The sequence below is a fragment of the Phyllostomus hastatus genome, unplaced genomic scaffold (assembly GCF_019186645.2).
Source record: "Phyllostomus hastatus isolate PE091 unplaced genomic scaffold, TTU_PhHast_1.1 phas_scaffold_78, whole genome shotgun sequence".
Taxonomy (NCBI): Eukaryota; Metazoa; Chordata; class Mammalia; order Chiroptera; family Phyllostomidae; genus Phyllostomus; species Phyllostomus hastatus.
The window spans coordinates 78,745,113-78,759,236 of NW_025334041.1; the positions used below are offsets into that span (position 1 = coordinate 78,745,113).

General features: G+C 46.6%; 1 long non-coding RNA gene across 1 annotated transcript in view; it reads right to left on the reverse strand.

Annotated features, from left to right (window-relative positions):
• The window catches only part of LOC123811068, a 44,158-nt gene continuing 30,034 nt past the window's right edge, over positions 1 to 14,124 (reverse strand). The window contains exon 3 of the long non-coding RNA XR_006784346.1: positions 1 to 1,440. This is a non-coding gene — a long non-coding RNA (uncharacterized LOC123811068). The remainder of the gene's footprint in view (positions 1,441 to 14,124) is intronic.

A 14,124-nucleotide genomic window follows, 5' to 3' on the forward strand; every position in this document is an offset into this window, starting at 1 on the left:
GTGAGGGAGTTTTAGAAACAGCATGTCACAAAGCAGCCTAAGTATAAAGCAGGCCGATTTCCCACAGGAGAACTTCTTCACAGGCGTGGTCCTGCGTGCTAACTCATACCCCACTGGTTTTCCATGTGGGTGCTGAGCTACATTTCCACGTCTCTCGAAGCGGTTCCCTACATACTTGTCTATGTATCTATGTATCTATCATGGGTCATAGATTCATCTAGTGATCTAGTGAACAGGTAAATCTGTGTGTGTATGTGTGTGTGTGCATGAATGTATTGGAGTTTCAAACTGGTTTAGCCCTTTGTTGCATAAATGAGAGGCAATATGTCATACTGTTTAAAAGCACAGACTCTGCAATCTGTCAGGCTGATGTTTGCATACTGGTTCTGTCTTTTAGTATCTAAGGAGAATTTTACCTATTGCACAGACTGAACATTATCTTCAATAGCATGATATTTTGGTAGACTGCCTGGTTCATCGTAAACTTCAATACATGCTTCTTGTTGTTGCTATAGCAAAAAATGCCTTCATCTCTTTGGCTTTCTTCAAAGGTCATGCTTCACATAGCAGGACTGAATGATTAGTATTTCTGCTGTTTTAGTCACAATGTCTCCAACTGGACACAATGTTGGAGTGAGAACTGGCCTCCAGCTCCAGTTCTTGGCTGTCTGATGACTCCCTCTGCCCTCCTCAGTGGATGCTAGGGGCTGCCAATCCACGGGGCTGTCCCCTACAAAATATTCTGGGTGTGTTTTCTGAGAAAATCAGAAATTGTTTCCAAGAGTGTGTAGTCTTTAAAAACAACCTTGGTTTTTGTGATGACTGATTGCTTGCTCCTTGATTGCATAAGCAATAAGTACTCATTACACATCACTGGAAAATACAATAGAAGACACAAGAAGCTGAATGGAAGATCTGCTGGACCTTGCTTTTTAGTAGGTCACAGGCTTGGCCATCTCAGGGGCAGAGGATGCTGGGCCTTCAGAGACTGACAAGAGCAAAGCAGGAGCCATGGCAGTGAGGACACCTCACAGTCTGGGTTGCTGGGTGTGGTGCTGCAGCTCTGCCACTTCCACTTCTGAGAGCTGTGCATGAGCTTCTGCAGTAGGGAGGTGGTACCTCCCTGTGGAGGATGCCTCAGGTTCTTACTTTGTAGACCAGAACAGTGGAGAGTACTGGAAACTGCAGGATGCAGTGGTTTTGTCTTAAGCCTGTGGAGACCTGTGCCCTGAACCTGAACACAGATGGAATCCCTGCTCCAGGGTCAGGCCTGGGCTTAGGGAACAACCTAGCTGCTTGTATGGGGTGTGCTCAGTGCCCAGAGAGATGGCTAAGAGCCAGTCTTCTTTGCGAAAATTTCTGGCTCATAAGCCAGACACTGAAGACTGGTTAGAAAGAGATGATCTGGCTTCACTGCCAGCAAGGTGTATCCTCAGAGCCCTGAAACAGAAATAGTCAGATGATTTAAATCTGGGATAATATCTTTTCTAATGACCAAGGGAAATCAAGTTTTCTTTTTTGTTTTTGAGCAGTGGGGACAGCTTTCCCAGGGGCAGGGTCATGCTTAGGGTCTGCTCCAATGTTTAGGGTAGAGATATTTCTGTGCTACCATTATACCAGCCTGCGGGTGTATTGCAGCTGTCACGGAGCTATCATCCGAAAGACCCTGACATGCACTGGCCAGGTAGCTCAGTTGGTTGGATTGTCATCCCAGTGTGCCACAGTTGCGGGTTCCATCCCTGGTCAGGGCACATACAAGAGTCAACCAATGTGTGCATGGGTAAGTGGAGCAACAAATCAATGTTTTTTCTCTCTCTGTCTCTGGAAATCAATAAATACAACAATAAAAAAGGACTCAAAGATTTCTCAGTACCTAAACTGTGTCAGGAGCTGAGCTTGCTGACAGTGACTGAAAAGGACTCTGACTGAGAAGACCGAGGTGCTGAGCATGAAGACAGATGGTGTCAGGGCATCATGTGCAACAGGGCTGAGTGCAACAGAAGAATAACCTACGTGCCTGAAAGAACATGACTTCTCAACACCACTGCCCATAAATACAGAAAGCTCCTTCCCTGTTGGGGAGGAGACACCATTAAAGCATGAGTTCACCCTTCTCCATTCCTTCATCAAAGGATTAAGCTTCTGCTTTGCTTTACTGAACTCAGTCTCATTCTATTGGCATCAATATCACTGAGCAGAGGATCTTGGTTTAGGTCCCTGGCCTGAGAGGGTCAGTAAGACAGCTACACCACCATCACCACCACCACCACCACCACCACCACCACCACCACCACCACCACCACCAACAACAACAACAACAACAACAACAACAACAACAAATGCCTCTGTCTCCCACTGCCTTCCATTTACTTTCCTTCTCCATTTTGCATCAGCTTGGCCTCTCACCCTCACGACTTTGCTTTTCTCTTTCAGCTACATTGCTATCTCTCAGAGCTGGCCTTCAAAAGTGGCTCTTAACACTTGGCCACTTAGGACAGTACCTGCCTGGTTCTGCTATGTCCTGAGGTCTACCCTTAGGTGTCTATGCTGCCACAATGTCACTCTCAGGGGACCAGAAAGGATGGGCATAAATTCAGTGCCAATGGGATGAAGAGAAAGCAGGATTAGGGTAGCATGTGCATTTAGGATTGGTATGGGACAGGATGATGACATGGATGCTCGAGCTGAGGGCAGCTGAGGAGGCTGGGGATCACTCACAGTTTTTCATGTTTGTTTCAGAGCCTACCACGGGCCTGGGCCTGGGTTAGGGCCTAGTGAAGAGAGGACAGAAAAAGGGGAACAGACAGTCTATTTTATTTGAACTCGACTTTATTTGAAGAAGAAATGACGACAAGCTGAAATACAGCATCAAGTGTGCTATGGTCTGAATGCTTGTGTTCCCCACCCCCAAATTCACATATTGAAATCTGAACGCTCAACATGATGGTACTTGCAGGTGGGGCCTTAGAGGTGCTCATTGCATGAGGGCAAAACTCATGGGTGGTATCAGTGCCTTACAAAAAGAGGCTTGAGAGAGATCCTTAGCCATTTCCACCCTGTGAAGACATAGCAAGAAAGCACCACCTATGGACCAGGAAGAGGTCTCCTTCACCAGAAAGTGGCATGCTGGCACCTTGATCTTGAAGTTCTGGCTCCTATAACTATGAGAAAATAATCTTTGTTATTATGAACTACTCAGTCTGTGCTATTTTGTTACAGCAGCACAAACAGACTCAGGATGTAACCACATGCAGAGTATGTTGGCACCGATTTTATTTGCTTTTGAGAAAAGAATAGCACAAGAAGAACAGGACTTGAGTTGGCTTAATAGCTCTGGCCCCAGAATCAAGTGCTAGAAGTTCTATGTAACCTTGGGCAAAACACCCTCTCTCTAGTTTTATTTTCTTATTGTTACAACAGAGATTAAACTGGATGGTACTGAAACTTGCTTTCTGTGTGGAAAGGCTGTGGATTTTGTTGCACTTAATTTTCCTAACAATCTCCATGAAGGTGCTCTTGTCATATTTTACAGACATGAAAATTGACCATAGGAAGTTTCAATGACCACCTCAGGTGGTTGGGTCAAAACCTGCATCTAGGTCTGTCTAGTCCAAAACACAGGCTTTCTTCTACAATGTATCCCAGGGGATTTCTGTCAACACCAAATGAAATGAGTGAGTGGTCTCTGCCCTCAAGATGCTCACAGACTACCAGAAAGACAAATAACTACAGAAAATGCATGTCTTGTAAACAGCTACTCAGATAGTTATGAACCCACAGAGGAGAAGAGTATGTATGTGTGGTGAAACAGAGGTTACAGGAGAGTAAGTGACGATCAGGGGAAGTCAGAGGGAAGAGATAACTTTTGAACCTGGCTTTGAGGGGACATATCCAGCCAGCATAATCTGTGTGAGAAGAGATGCAGAAGTACAGATATGCACATGTAGTTTTGGCAGAGAAGCAAAGAGCGGCTGTACCACAGGCAGCCTGGGGAGAGGGCCCGGGGACGAGGTTCCGTGGGTTAGGTCCTATGGGTTGGGTGTGGACTACTCAGTTTTCAATGGTGGCATTTCTGCTCCTGATTCCCCACCCTGTTCTTCAGCTGCACAGAGCACAAAGTCTAGCCCCTCCTGCCCTGACCACCTGCAACCTAGCTACCCAGCACAGGCGGGAAAAGTAGGTGGGCCAGGAGGCAGGAGTCTACCTGGCAGCAGTTTTGGCTCAGCCCTTTTTCCAACGTTGGCTTCCTACTTTACACCCCATCCACCCCCATGAAATGAGTGACCTGCCAGCTCTGGTGACGGCCTGTGCCCTGGAGGGGTGGGAGCTGTGGGGGCTGGTGCTCCACTGGAAAAAGTCCTGAGAAGTAACAAATAAGAAATTACCAGTATGAATCCCAGGGCAGCCAGGAGCCCCCATTCCTGTCTAGTCATGGTGGGGTCACATGTTGGCTTTCTGACTGCAGGAAAAGCCCTTGGCCTCCACTGTATCCCACAGGGTCAACACCTGTAGGGCCTCCTTCAGATGGACATTTTGAAGAAAAAATTGGATGATATGTAGATTTGAGAATATTGGATTCAGATGTGGTGTTAAAAATTTCTTCCTCTTTTCACAATTTATCTGGGGGATAGACAATGCAATTTAAATGATTTTTATGAATGGGAATACAAAAGATTTCTGAAAACATTCTCATTTTTGACAGAAACCTTCATTTCTCATAAGTAAGCACAAGAGGGCACAATAAACCCAGCTAAGGATATGTGAGGCCCTAGGGATTTCCCTTCTGGTTGTAATGCCTGTTTAGATTTCTCCGCACTCTGCTTCTTAGACTTCTCCTCGCTGGAGTTAGCATGGAGCAGCTTCTCGGGGGTGTGTTAGCTTGACTCTTGGCCCAGTTCTGACCTCGTGCAATAATTCTAATAAGTGAGCTTTTGCCTGGTTTAACAACCTTTTCTTTCTCTCTTGCTCTGTAATCAAAATCTCTATCTTCATTCTTTTACCTGAATCTCAATCCAGATAACTGACACATTTTAAGACTTGGCTGACAAATTTCTGGTGATCTGTTGGAGCAGACGCAGGGTGGGAGATAGAAGCACCACACTACTGAGGGGTGTCTGGTTTGGCAACTGGAGCTGATGCTGTGGAGTATAGTGCAGGACTTCCTCCCACATGGAGGGGCCAAGGCACAGCAGCTGGTGGTCCCGGCCACCCTGAATGGTCAGAGCAAGGTGGAGCAGTATTCATGGTGGAGCTGGCTCTGGGGTGAACAGAGTGTGTTGGTAAAATACTAATTCTATTTGATGATGGGATTAGGAATATATGTGGTAATATCAGTGATTAACAGCACCCCTGCCTCCAGTGGGGCAGAGAGCCCACCAGGAGAAGGGCAACATCCCATTCTTGGCAGGACTCTGAGCCTAGACAGGTTGTCAGAGAAGGAAGTGGAGAAGCAGGGGGAAGCTCTCAGAACAGGAGACCCACAAGTAAGTCTGTTGGGCTCAGTTAATTTGAAGCCTGAGCTGCAAATGCTGACCTGAGCTAAGAGATGTCCGGTGCAGGGTCTGGCAAACTCTGGCCTGGAAACCCAACCTCCCTCATCATGTTAAATATTTTCTATGGCTGCTCTTCATGCTACCAAATCAGAAACTAGGAGTTGCAACATAAATGTATGCCCTGCAAAGCCTAAAATATTAATATCTGGCTTTTTACAGAAAAACGTGCCAATCCCAGTGTAACCCTGATGCAGACACAGCCCTCAGGGTCTGTGGCGTTATGGATGAGACATGAGACAAATTCACACAGACTACCGATTCTTGTGGAGGAAAAGGGATGGCTCGGCTACTCTCTCAAGGGAAGAGAGCCCTGACCCTTGCCTTGACAGGCTTTTATTGGGTTTGTTTTGCACAGGAATACAGGTAAAGCTCATTAATCATTATCAGGCAGTAAGAATCAAACATACAAAGAACTCTGAGGACCTATTTTGAGTCAGGGTCAGATAGCTAAAGAGCCATAAAACTTTGAGGAACAAACTCACTTCTCACTTGGACCCTTATCATTTAATTGAGAGCATTCTAAACAAAGCAGGTTTCACAAGATTTTACATATTCTTTCTTAGGTCTGATTGCTCTAGGGAACCTGTCCTTTCCAGCAGAGGGTGGCACCCACCACTGGCATTTTTTCAGACTTAAGTCAGGCAGGGGAAGTAAGACAGCCGAGAGATTAGGAGACTTCTTGCAGACAGAATGAGAACTCAGGCTATGTCAAAGCTGAGTGGCGAGGGCCCATCACCCCCTTTTGTTGTAGCCCCCCAAGTCCTTCCCTGGGGCCTCCACATGATCATGCCTGTCTTAGGTCTTTCCCCCCTTGGGGAATCTTACTCGTCATTGGCTAACCGATCAAGTATTGGGGGCCAGGCAGGGGGAAGTAAAAGGAGCAGAAACAGCACCCCTGCTGGGGAGATAAGTTTTGTCTCCTTAGTGGCTTATGGTCTGAAGGTCACTCACTCAGCCTTAGCCATGAGGGAGGTTACAGCTTCTGAAACCAGGCATGGCGGTTCCCATCAAACCCCTCCATTTTAGGATAAAAATGCCTCTCAGAGAGGTCGGGGCCCAAACCAGAAGTAAGCAGAGATGAGACTAAATTAATAGTCACCCAGGTAGTTCCATGTTCTTGTCCCCCCTGCTTCACTTTTGCCTGCCGAGTATATTTTCTCTCTCACATGTATTTGAAGGCTATGTGTCATGATTGTCCAAGAGGAAGTTGTCTCTCACTCAGAAGACCTTTGGGACTTTGGCGAGCGAGCGAGGTGTGTGTGCATGTGTGTGTGTGTGTTGGGGGGTGTCTGCATGTGTGCATGCGCATGCCTGTACGTACTCTTCTTCCCTTTGCAGACCCCTTCCTGCATCCTAGCCAGTGTTGCTCCTCCTAATGCAAAGGTGGCCCTGTCTGGCAAGTATTATCCTCAGGCACCTCAAGGCTGGAAAATGAGGGGTAATTTCCTCTTGAACTAGAGCATGTGAAACTGCCTTCTCCTAGGGAGAAGTTGGAGGTGAAGATGCAGTGGGGAGAGAAGGGACTTTGCACACTGTTTCCCAGGAAGTCCCATCACTCAGATTTGCCAGGACGCCAGCCTCAGCTCCCACCCCTTGTCTGCTGTCTCTTTCATTATCTGAGAAAAGAGCAAAAGGCCAAAGACCTGCAATTCAGACATCTGCTCACTTCACTTGAGACAGGATTCTGGCAATACTTGGAACACACAGCTGAAGATAACAACATAATTGCTGTCCAAAAGAAAGACTAGGAGGCCAGGGGTGAAGGAGATAGTTTTATTGACTTTATAGACTTGTCTCCTTGGGCCTTTCGTGTATGTAATAATAAATCTTTGTCCTACATTTACTAGTGGTTTCATTGATTTACCAGAGACAGTTCAGTGAGAATTAGGGTTTGTGTCTGGCTCAGCGTGAGGTGGCTATCAGGTGAAGTACTCCTATGCTTCCTCTCCGAGGCTGTGGCAGGTGTCTGGAGTGACTCCCTGACACTGTGTCCTCAGAGTTTGGATAGCCATTTGAGGAGATTCTTAACTGGGGCTCTCACACCCACCTTGGATGTACAAGTGAATTCACATGCCTGCTTTGTAGAGCCTTCCCAAATTTCAGGCATTGTGATTCTTCTGTTTCTTAGAAAGATAATGTAGCTCACCCCTTGGTGCCCAAATTAATGTAGCACATAGATGTAAGACCCTGATGTTTGCAAAGCACTGAACTTTGAACCTCAGCAGTTCCTGGACAAGGAGGCAGCACTCCCTTCTATCAGGTCAGAACCGACATTCACCGAGTGCCTTTGTATGGTGGGCAGAGGCAATTCACCTGGTCAGTGGGCTCAGATACAACACGTCAAAGCTACTTGTTTCTTTTACCTCTGTATTGAAGGGCCTTTTTGGAGTCTCTATTAAAGTATTTAAAGGAGAGTTGAATTTGTCTCTATTCCAACTCCTTATGATTTGTAGCTGAAGACTAAGGGATGGAGAGAAGAGAGAAATTAATTTTATAAAAACATTTTCAACTATGAATAACTCTATCAATAAATTCTTTATATTAAAAGAACTTATATTAAAAAAGTTTTAATATTGAGGGAGAAATGCACACTCTTGTCCACTGGAGTGCAAGCGGCACAGAACTGCTGGATGCTGAGGGAAGTCCTGCGGTTTGGATTGTTTGACCTTAACCTTTTACATCCCCCATGACCGGGTTCAGCTTTGCTCTTCTATTACTGTTATCATTGGCATTATTATTGACTATCTTCGAGGCTCCACTGATCAAACCCTACCAATATCTAGCTTTTACATCTCATGGAATAGAAAAGAATATGGGATCAGAAGCCAAACAAACCTGGTTTCAAACTGGGAGTGTAGTGGGAAGAGATGGGGATGGAACTTTAGGGGACAGCATAGGGTGTGATGTTCGGGAGGATGTGATGTTATGCTGGGCTGGGTCAGAGGAGATGGTGAGCAGGAAATGGAGTGGGTACCACAGTTCCCGAGCAGAAGAAGAGGGTGCTTCCTGCAGGGAGGAAGGAGCCCCTGGCACAAGCTGTGGCTGATCTCTGCAGTGAGCTAGGGTCCCCTCTTCTGGAGGCCCTGATCTGCACAGTCTTTAAAAATTAAAAATATATATTTATAAACATTTTAATTTATTGATTTGAAAGAAAAAGAGGAAAAGCGGAAGGGAGGAAGAGGCAGAGGTGTTGGGGACTGCCCTGCCTGGTCTCAGGAAGCTGTAACCCCCCGTGACTTAGGCTGAGTGAGAGACCTCCAGACCAGGAGCCACTAAAAAGACAAAATTTATTTCCCTGGCATGAATGCTGCCTGTTCTGTGCCTGACCTCCTAAGCTTGATCAGTTAGCCAATGACGGGTAAGATTTCCCATGGAGGGAAATGCCTAAGACAGACATGATCACGAGGAGACCTCTGGGAAGAGACTCCAGGCTGTGGAAATGAAGGGGTGATGGACATCAACCTCTGGCCCCTAGCCTTTGTCAAAGCCTGAGTCTTCATTCTTAGATGTGAGAAATGCAAGTCTTCTGGCTGTCTTTGTCTTTTCTGTTAACTCAGGCCTGCAGAAATAGCAGGGGCGGTACAGCCCAGACCAGAAACGGTGGACCCCCAGGGTAATCAGGCCTAAGACATAAAATATGCAAGATCCTGTGAGATCTGTTTGCTGGAGGATGTTATTAGATTAGAATTTGAAGGCACAGACAGGAAACCAAAACTAGCCCTTTAAGCAATATGTTAAAATTCCAATCTCTGCCCAGAATCACAGCAGGGGTTCTTTCTGCACCTTTGTAAGTCACCTACTTCTTTTGATCTTTTCTGCCACACTGTGAATCCACAAACTAAGTTTGTATTCTCAATAAAAATCTGCTTGGGAATGGAGACGAGGTGCTCCCCACTAGAGAGAGTGGCCATTCTGTTTTTACTTCACCACAGGAACTGCTTGTCTCTGTGTATGTCTTTCTCATTTTTGACAAGCCATCTGCAGCATTCCGAGCTCACTGCCGGCCAGTGAGCATGAGTCACAGAGGGAGAAGGTAAGGGAGGCAGGGGTGGAGGGAGGAGAGAGGGAGAAAGAGAGAGAGATCGACTTTGTTTTTTCCAGCCATCCATGTATCCATTGGTTGCTTCTTGTATGTGTCTGACCTGGGACTGAACCTGCAACTTCAGTGTATCCAGTTGACACTCTAATGGAGCCCTGGTCTGCACGGTCTTTTGAGGACTAAAACTGGGTGATTAGAGTGGAAGGAGAGCAGGAAAAGAGCAGGCTTCTTCTAAGGGTCCTCCCAGGGGCCAGGAGGCAGGGCTGCCTTGGGGAAGATTAGGCTGGAGTGTGGGTTATGTGGAAGTCTCTGTGGGGTTGGGTGGGACACAGAGCACTTGTGCAGCCACTGGCCTTACTTCAGTGGCCAGGGGAGCAGCCCACAGGGCTTTGTTGGGGGTCCTTTAGAGGTAGCTTTGCTGAAGGGAAGGCTTGGACCTATGAAGAAGCACATGAACAGAGTCTCCCTTAAGAGTCAGCCAAGTAGGACCTCCTCTTAGATTGAATCACAATCTTGGTTTCTCTTCTGTAAAAGGAGAATATTACTGGTAATGGTCTCATAGGTTCTGGTAAAGGGTGTATTTAAAACAGGTAAAATCATGACTACAGACATAAAATGAAATGTGTCAAATATTGTATTCAACTCCTAAGTGAGGGAACCAAGCAGATATTACAAGAGGCTTAAATAATTCAAAAGGGCTGTTTATAAAATGAATTTTCAAATGGTTACAAAACCAGTGTATTTACAAATGATTTAGGGGAGACGTTTGTCCCAACAGATTTTTTTGTTTTTTTTTTTTCTTGGTGGCATGTCTATAGACGAGAATTGTCTACAGTGCATTACTGTCAGCTACGGCTGTAAAATAGCTCCAAAGACAATGAAGGGGTGGGTCCCTCTTAGAATCAGATTGAGAATGAAAACCAGAGGGTGTGTTCCAGTTTTCCTTGAAGCTCCCAAATCTTCCCTGGAACGTGCTCTGAGTATTAAGAGTTCTTACAGGTGGGTAGGTAGGATTTTGTAAGCAAAGGGAGACTTCGACCAAGAGCTGGTGTCCTTGGAGAGAACGGGAAGTGGGTCCTGGGCGCCACCTGGTGCTGGAGGGAGAGATACCACTCACTGCGTGAGACACTGCCGTAAACTATGCAAATGACTCCCATTTAATCTTCTTAATCACCTTGTTAGTCATTACTATATCACTTTAAAGGTGAGAAAACTGACTTCCCGGGATGGGTAAGTGGGTGGAGGTGCAGCATCTGACATCTTAGGGCTGGGCCCAGACACCAAAGGGGGCACAGCAAGGGCGCTGCGTGGTGCTGAGCTTACTTAGGGCGCTAAGGCTCCCTGGGTACCTAAGAGAGACCCTGAGGAGCCCTGGGAAGGAGGAGTACTAGGGGGCACCAGGAGCCTTGGCTGGTCCGCAGGGCTACTTACGGCAGCCACTTGCTGTAACACTGACAAAGGATGTGAACCACAACACTCTCTGTTTAGGGGTAAAGACTGGGAACCCTCAGACCACGACGACAGGGCCTAAATCTCTAGGAAAAGCAGGTTAGAGCGTCCTTAACGGATTTTGAGAATGAAGACCAAGGGGCCCAAGAAGCAGGAGGAGGCAGGGTTCCTGGAGCATCGCAGACAGGGGGAGCAGGAGGCAGTATCAATATCAAAGGGCGTGTGAGATCTGGCCGGTGTGGAAATCGAGGCAGTGGTCAGAGAGACAGACGAGCCAGAGCTTGGCACCTCCGACTTTTCCACCGAGCTCCAGCCCGCGCTGGAAGTTTGTGTAGGAAGGGACGCCCGGGGCCCAGGCTGCTTCTGCTGCGGGTGGAGCAGGGAGCTGGACCTGCGCTAGGGTGCGGTCCGCGCAGTCCTGTAGGAAGGCTTGGAGGACTTAGAAATCTGAAGAAGAATGGGTGGGGTGTCGGACAGACCCTGGGGGGCTGACTAAAGCCCGCGGAATGGGGGTTTTCGAGGTGCGGAGAAGGGCATGAAGGGGCTGAGAACGGTGGCGCTCACGATCCGGGACGTTTAGAGTCCCCCGGCGGGGCCCCACACGGGGCCAAAAGCAGGTTTTTGACAATAGTCAAGGGAATTTTCTTGGCGATTTGGGCGCGTAGTGGCAGAGACGGGAGCTATAGGATCGGAAGCTGAAAAAGTTGGGAAACCGGCGTGCAAGGGACTTGGGTCCAGCAAGGTCGGCCGACTATGAAGCCGGAAACAAAGGTTCCTTGTTGGGGGACTGGGGAGAAAAATACAGGATGAAAGTTAGAGAAGCGTCAGGGTAGCCCCTTGGGGCGGGGAGAGATGAAAGTTTAGGGAATTGAAAATTGGTAGGGTGTCTATAGCTTTCGAATCCAAGGTCGTTTTAGGACGCTCAGAGCCGCAGAGACTGGACCGCCGACTTATAGGGCCCCCTCTGGTGGCCGTTTGGAAGAGCGCAGAAATATTTCCGACATTCACATGTGAAATGCAAAAAGCTTTTGTAAAACAAGGAACAGAAAAAAGGAAAGAGAGATATGGGGTGAGGGAGATGGAGACTAAATTGGGAGACAAAAAAGAAACTCTGGGAAGTAAAGGAGAGAGAATACTTGCAGGGGTAGCCGTTCTGAAGGGGATCTCAGGGGCACCAGCCTCCCTTTCTCCAACATTGACTCGTCAGGGCCAAAGGTTGACCATCACCCAGCTCCTCACAGCGCCACCTCCCTCCTTCCCCTAGGACTGCAGGGACATGATCTGATGTGTTGTTCACAGTTGTTAACTACTGCACACTACACAGAACAGACTATTGGATGAAAATGAATTAGAATTTTAAGAAAAAAAAAGGAGACTTTATTCATTCTGATGAATATCCAAATGCTTATAAAGCAAAAACCACCCCATCCAAAACCCCAGTGGACACTCCACATTGCCATATCTGTAAAACAAGTCAGTGGGGACTTTACTCTGACCCGAGTGCCATTTTAATTAATTTGTGAGTGTTTGCCAATGGGTTTCTTTCAAACAGCTTTTGGCCAAATAACATATAGTATATGGGAGACAGTTTTCAGTCCAGGGCTCAGGTTAGAGGTAACTTACATCCTCTCTACACAATTTGAGAAAGAAGTTTCTCCCTGGGCCATGGCTTGCAGAAAAAATGCAGTGGGAGGGGAGAAGACAACTCTGAGAGGAGAGCTAGCCCTGAATGGGGACGCCCTGGGAGGAGGAGCGAGGCCAGTGAAATTGCTCCCTTCTGGTGTTGATTCAGTAATTTGCTTTTCACTGCTCACTTTGTGTTTCAGTGGTGAGGAGCTCTGGACTGTTCCCTGTAGCTATCTGAGGCCCATGTGAAAAAACTTTAGGCCATATCATCACTGCCTACCCCTACTGCTTCCCCTTGGTATTTCAGGGACATGGTGTAGGCTTTAACACTCAATATCACAAAAGAGAAAACCAAGAATCACAGATTAAATGCCTTAGTTAAGATAAGAATTGCCTGTGATGCTCTGTGGACTAGGCCCCCAATTTACCTGCATTTTATTTCATTGCACTTTTTATTGCCCTCCCTGCAGAATCTGAAAACATAGAGAGTCACTTTAAAGTAGTGAGGCAGTGTAATGCTGGGCCACCTAATGTCTCTCCATCTCTCAATCTGTGTGTGTGTGTGTGTGTGTGTGTGTGTGTGTGTTCTGTAAATTGGAATAAGCAACCATTTTTCCTGGGTGCTGTTAATGTCAGTTTAACACCTGGCCATTGTTGTTTTAACTTGTTAACTGGGATCACATCATTTATTTATCCTTCAGCTTTAAAACATGGAGACTCTGTGTTTGTCATGAATTAGGGGCTGGGGTCATAAAACTAGTCAGGGAGATGTATGTATACACTAATTGCAGTAAGGTTTGATAACATAAATCAATGCAGGATGTACAAATAAAGCCAGGTGTCCAGGATGGGTAATCTTAATTTGTCTTGGAGTTGTGACTTGATCCTAGAGTTGCAGTGATACTCTTAATTGGATTTTGACGGGTGAATACAACAAATAGAGCGAAGGTAAAGGGTGATTCTGGGTGTTTCCCAGGAAAGGGAACAGCATAGAAGAGTAAAACTATGTAGTTGGTACAAATAATGGGATATGTTTCATTAGAGCTAGAATTTTGAGAGTGAAGAGAAGGCAGGAACCAAAGATAGGGAGAGAATGTTGAAAAGCTATATGTGGCTTTGCATGTCAGGCCCAATAATTGGATTTTAGGGTTTGTTTTTAAGGAGGACATAATTAGCTATGCTTTATTTTTTTATTTCCTTTGTGAAATCTTAGGGCACTATGAAGAATAGATTTAGGGATGAGGTGGAGCAGAGACTGGCAGTATGGAGCCCACTTGGGTTGCTGTTTCAATGTTAGGATAAAGTGACTGAAAGCTCTAACTAGCATGGTGGGAGGCAGTGGCAGTGTGACTCAGTGACTAAGAGAATGGTTTCAGTGTCAGATAAGCCCCAGGTTGGAATTCTAGTTCTGTATGACTTGGGGAAACTTAACTTGTCTTGAATTTTCTGTTTTCAAAT